A 6,000-nucleotide genomic window follows, 5' to 3' on the forward strand; every position below is an offset into this window, starting at 1 on the left:
GTTATAATGAGATTAAATAAAAATTTCAGTGCTCAGTGGGTACAGACTTTCTAGTTAAACTGATCGGTCTAAATTACGATTTATAGGACTATCATTTTGAAAAATTGAATAAGGCTAATATAAGAATTTTCTTACGGAAAATACTAGTTTTTTCGAGTATTACGGTTTTATTTTGGCGTTATAACTTGGAGATAATTTAATATGGTATGGAACGCTCTTATGTATATTGTCAAAACCGGTATTTGTTCACGATATCAGATAACTCTCTTTAAATCTTGCATCAAAAAGTGCAATAAACATTCTAGGGCTTAGGTCCGGGGACTAAAAATGCGTTGTTCTGATTGGTGGAAATTTTTAGGAATACTTGGCTCTAATTTGCCAAAGGACAAATAACGTCTTCTGATTGGATGAAATCTGATCACCCTGCACTAGGTATGTATATTTTGGAAAAAATTATTGTAAGATTTGTGGCAAAACTTTATTTGACTGAATGCAGCAATATTATTGTTTGATTTGTGGCAATATTTTATAATCCAAGCAAGTATATTTTGTGCAGAACGCATACAGAGAGATATTTGTTAGTATGTCTTCAGAATACAGTAAACCGCAATCCAGAGGTTTAAGGGAATTTTGTTTCTCTCTATTATTAGGAGCAATTAATTGCACAGAGTTCAGCTATCAGTTTAGAATGATGATATCGATAATAACGATAATTTTGATTTTCTTCTTTATCCTCTTTTTGGATATTTCTACAGTATAAAAATATGTTTGATAACAATTACGAATACAATGCTATATCGATTGGACTAATATCCGATTGAATTAAAGTCAGTTGTTCACAAGCCGGCTTTTAGAGCATTTAAACAAATATAAATTTCATCATGTTAATATTAAATTATTAAAAAAACTTATTTTACGACTATTGTCATTTTGAACGTTAGTCTTAATACACATTAATCCAAAACTTACGTTCGTTGACACCATCAACACCAGAAATCAAAATCGGTTTTTCAAAAGTTAAATAATTATCCAAAAGAGGATTATAAGAAGAAAATCAGAAGAGTTTACATTACATAATCAGCTTATAAGCGATCGTGATTAAGGATATCTCATTCTAAAGTTCTTTAAATTGTTCTCAGTAATACTTGTTTTAATATCTTCCTTGGTAAGTATGTAGATTTTAGTTTTGTGAAAGTATATGTGACAAAATGTCTCTTCTCTCCCCCTGACAGTCTCGAAACGTCTGGACTAGGAAATACATCCTGATTTGAAGCATTAAAAGTCTTTAAATTCTAACAAAATCCGCATGTTCTTATCTGGGGATGTAGCTCAGTGGTAGAGCGCATGCTTTGCATGTATGAGGCCCCGGGTTCGATCCCCGGCATCTCCATCTTTTTACTGTAAAATTTTAATGTAAAATGGGGATTCACCATATAACTTTAAGTATATAACTTTAAATCCAAGAACAAAATTACACCATATATTTATAAAAAATGACTGAAACTATATATTGAAACAATAAATGTCAATTTTAGCACATGTCGCGTTTTCGGAACATATCCTGGTTTTAAAATTATTCAAAAAACGTGCTTTTCACATAGCTCGTTAATTCAAACCTGAAATAATATTTGTGAGGTCTTCATTCCTGAAGCTCTAAAATATTCAAACTCACATTTTTGGTCTTTCATAATTTTTGATACCAAAAGATAAAGCTAGCTTAAAAAACGGGGTTTATTTTTTATAAGATTAAAAAGAATAAAAGAAAAGTTGGGCTCGTCCGGGAATTGAACCCGGGACCTCGCGCACCCGAAGCGCGAATCATACCCCTAGACCAACGAGCCGATACATGATAAAGGTCAATAATTTATTCATGGAACTGCTTTCACAATTTAAGCTTGGTAATAGTGATTCCAGACTCCAGAGTCAACAAAACAAAATTTGTAGCATTACTTTGACCAAGAAAACGCTAAAATTAACAAAAGATATCGCAGTCGGCAGGATTCGAACCTGCGCTCCCATAGGGAATCTGATTTCGAGTCAGACGCCTTAACCACTCGGCCACGACTGCCTGGTGATTGTTTGTAAATTTTCATCAATGCAATTATTAAGCGACTATTTGACCAATGTTTTCTCTGAGTTAGGGATTATAAGTATAAGATATATATTTTTAAGATACGGGGTTACCCACAAAGGATGAGACTTTAAAGATTAAACATTTTGAAGGATAAAACGTTTATGAATTATATATATTTAACGCTTTAGGGGAATAAAAAACAACTTTATAGTATCATATAAGAAAAAACTGCAAGTAAAATCCGAATAGTCGTTTCTAATATCTCATTCTTTGAGGGTAACCCTGTACTAAAAGTGAAGGTAAGCGCTACAGCTGACATGTTCTACATGGCTTTTTTATTGATTTATATTTCTTGTAAGTTATATACTGAGTCTAAAACTTTGTAACAGTTTTCACATTAAATATTAAAACTCTGGCCGGGTACCCCTCTGTATCCCATTAGTGGATATTTTATATAGTCGGATGCACCAAGTATATTCAAGTTTATAGTCGGTAGCTCCCCAATACTAATATAATTTAGTACTGTTCAGCGCATGCTCAGTGGTCAAAAGACACATTTGTGCGCATGCTCAGTAAGAAAGTACGCTGTAAGATAGACTATAAAAGCAAGCGTGTGTTAGGTTTCAGGTCAAAATTGTAATATGCTTTTAAATTTTCCAAGACCTAAACAACACGGTAGAGAGATTGCATGTTTTTTTGCAGATCAGAAAATTGGAATTTTAGCTAGAAAAACTCAATTGAACCTATCTTAACATTTGTCTGAATCTTCATTTTAACATTTTTGCAAATTAGAAATCTTTAAATTCGAATGAAGGCTGTTAATTTTAGTTAAAGAATTCATGTTTTAAATTATTTTATTTTCAGAAGCTGTTGGAGATGAATCCATGGGCGTAACCAGGAATTTGTTTAATGGGGGGCCAAAGTTTTCCCCCTGAAAACCACAGATTTCACTGGTCCAGGAGCGGCCACTTTAATTTGACTCTATTTACTTTTAAGTTGAATTCTCCATATTGTGTATAACGGGGATGTAGCTCAGTGGTAGAGCGTCTGATTCGCATTTAGAAGGCCTCGGGTTCGATCCCCGACATCTCCACTACCTTTTTTTTTCACGGAATTTACTTAAAATAAAAGAATAAAAGGATTTGGAGGGCTCGTCCGGGAATTGAACCCGGGACCTCGCGCACCCGAAGCGCGAATCATACCCCTAGACCAACGAGCCGATATAGATTATGGGAACATTTATGAAAAACAATTAATCACAATTTTTAAGAATTTGTAGATAGCTTCAGAATGGATTTTGCAATAATTCCAAGCAATTTGCATCATGTATGTAAATAAAAAATGTAATTCTGTTTTGTTTAATGTTTAGTTTACAAATTATAATGTTTTATGTAAAGAATACATTTAATTATACTGTTTTATATAAAGAATACATTTAATTATAATGTTTTATATTAAAAATACATTTAATTATAATGTTTTATATAAAGAATACATTTAATTATACTGTTTTATATAAAGAATACAATTGATTATAATGTTTTTTATATAGAATACATTTAATTATAATGTTTTATATAAAGAATACAATTGATTATAATGTTTTTTATATAGAATACATTTAATTATAATGTTTTATATAAAGAATACAATTGATTATAATGTTTTTTATATAGAATACATTTAATTATAATGTTTTATATAAAGAATACAATTGATTATAATGTTTTTTATATAGAATACATTTAATTATAATGTTTTATATAAAGAATACAATTGATTATAATGTTTTTTATATAGAATACATTTAATTATAATGTTTTATATAAAGAATACAATTGATTATAATGTTTTTTATATAGAATACATTTAATTATAATGTTTTATATAAAGAATACAATTGATTATAATGTTTTTTATATAGAATACATTTAATTATAATGTTTTATATAAAGAATACAATTGATTATAATGTTTTTTATATAGAATACATTTAATTATAATGTTTTATATAAAGAATACAATTGATTATAATGTTTTTTATATAGAATACATTTAATTATAATGTTTTATATAAAGAATACAATTGATTATAATGTTTTTTATATAGAATACATTTAATTATAATGTTTTATATAAAGAATACANTCATCAAAAAGAAGGTTACTCGGAGAAAAAGAATGACCCCGACGTGATTTGAACACGCAGCCTTCTGATCTGGAGTCAGACGCGCTACCGTTGCGCCACGGAGTCACATGCATAACACTTCATAAATAGCCATTCCAACGCGTAGCCTCTCCACGAATGGAAAAATTGTTAAGTACGTTTCTAAAATTATATTCTCTCTTATAGATGTCTCTGGTGTCAAACCATTATAATTACAGCGCCACGAAAATTTATGAAACTTTCGTTTCTAGTTTTTCCACCAGGGTCGGTTAGGATATATGTTGTTTACAGACACAAGAGTCCATTAAGGGCTTCATTTCTTACATTTATCTTATCAACAATTTTTTATTTTAAATTTAACTTTTTGTTTTGTTGTTATTTTAGTTTTCAAAATAAAAATTGGATCTTGAATATGAATGTTTACCCCTTAAGATGCATCTGTCTGCTCCTCGGAAACTGTGTGTAAAATGTATCGAAATGAATTCCGATATATTTCGAATAAATATATTTTTCTAAATGTTTCACCAATAAATTAAGAGCTTTATAACAATTTAAATTTTTTTAACAATTTTAATTGAAATTTTTAAAAACTTCGACCTATGCCTAGTTCACAAATTGTATCACAAAACCTCGAAAGTACTTCTAAAATGTAACGAAATCATTTTCGAACAAACCAATTTTCGATGAACGAAAATATAATTTAACAACATTTGTTTTAATTTTGAAATTTTTCATCTTCAATGGTATGATCAACTATTTGCGCTCAGAGATCGATTTCAATTTCGGCACACTACTACTATTCAGAGTAGAGTGAGAGAAAGCCGTTGGAATCATCTATCTCAGATTTACATTTTATTTCCTAAAGGGCTCAAGGGGTAGAATATTCTAAACCTCTTTTACTCTCAGACACAAACTCATTTACCAATTTAAATTAGTAAAGACATGGAAAGTTTTTTAAAATACATGTTTAGTGAACTTAGAGTTAACTTTAAAGTATACTAAACGACCAAGTTTTTTAGATTGTCATGTTCATTTTCATGTACAAAAAAAATCAAAAATTTCATTGAATATCATTTTTTTCATGAGTATAATTAAGTTTTGTTTTGATAAGATCCTTCTAAAACAACTTCACTAATAGTTAATGGTCTCGTCACTAACGGGTTAATTTTGTATTGAATTTTGGGGAGGGGGGGGGGAGTAATTTTTCATATTTAATGGAAAATATATTTCGGTTGGGGTCATCGAGGTTATAGTGTATAGAGTGATGATGTACACTAATCCTTTACTGTACGCTAATCCTTTACGCTAATCTCAGGGAGGGGCGTAGCCCCCCTCTGAGATTTCGAGGCAAAAAATGTTCCCAATTTGATAAATCGTATGTGTTTTTCAATTTTAAGCTATTTGATTATTTTTTATTTAATGGAAATATGATAATTAATATTTATTGAAAAATTGAATCATCAGAAGAGAAGGACGAAAAAAAATATTTTTCTAGCTTGTTAAAAATAATTATAAGTTTATAACCAACGATGTAAGTACACGACGACAGACATTGTGTTTTGTTTTATTGGTACGCGGCACACTGCACATCTTGAGTCTTTTCTTCAGTTTAATTTAAAAATCAACGACAACAAGTAAATGTTATTGTTAACGATAAATTTAGAATTAGAAATTCGTAAGAAACTAGTAATTTCTTTTTGTTCTTAAATTGCTAATGTTCCTATTATTGTTCCTGTTCCTAATACTGTGTCCGACCCACC

At 29.9% G+C, this 6,000-nt stretch overlaps 6 non-coding genes across 6 annotated transcripts; 2 read left to right on the forward strand and 4 right to left on the reverse strand.

Annotated features, from left to right (window-relative positions):
* The first annotated feature begins 1,318 nt into the window (after positions 1-1,318).
* Positions 1,319-1,390, forward strand: Trnaa-ugc (transfer RNA alanine (anticodon UGC)). The gene has a single exon. It is a non-coding gene; the product is annotated as a tRNA-Ala (tRNA).
* Positions 1,391-1,769: 379 nt separating this feature from the next.
* Trnap-cgg (transfer RNA proline (anticodon CGG)) lies at positions 1,770-1,841 on the reverse strand. Its single transcript has one exon. It is a non-coding gene; the product is annotated as a tRNA-Pro (tRNA).
* Positions 1,842-1,986: 145 nt separating this feature from the next.
* Trnas-cga (transfer RNA serine (anticodon CGA)) lies at positions 1,987-2,068 on the reverse strand. Its single transcript has one exon. It is a non-coding gene; the product is annotated as a tRNA-Ser (tRNA).
* Positions 2,069-3,095: 1,027 nt separating this feature from the next.
* On the forward strand, positions 3,096-3,167 carry Trnaa-cgc (transfer RNA alanine (anticodon CGC)). Its single transcript has one exon. It is a non-coding gene; the product is annotated as a tRNA-Ala (tRNA).
* Positions 3,168-3,221: 54 nt separating this feature from the next.
* Trnap-cgg (transfer RNA proline (anticodon CGG)) lies at positions 3,222-3,293 on the reverse strand. The gene has a single exon. It is a non-coding gene; the product is annotated as a tRNA-Pro (tRNA).
* A 962-nt stretch (positions 3,294-4,255) lies between these two features.
* On the reverse strand, positions 4,256-4,327 carry Trnaw-cca (transfer RNA tryptophan (anticodon CCA)). The gene has a single exon. It is a non-coding gene; the product is annotated as a tRNA-Trp (tRNA).
* Between the last annotated feature and the right edge of the window lie 1,673 nt (positions 4,328-6,000).

This window comes from Eurytemora carolleeae, unplaced genomic scaffold (assembly GCF_000591075.1).
Source record: "Eurytemora carolleeae unplaced genomic scaffold, Eaff_2.0 scaffold1018, whole genome shotgun sequence".
NCBI classification, from domain to species: Eukaryota; Metazoa; Arthropoda; class Copepoda; order Calanoida; family Temoridae; genus Eurytemora; species Eurytemora carolleeae.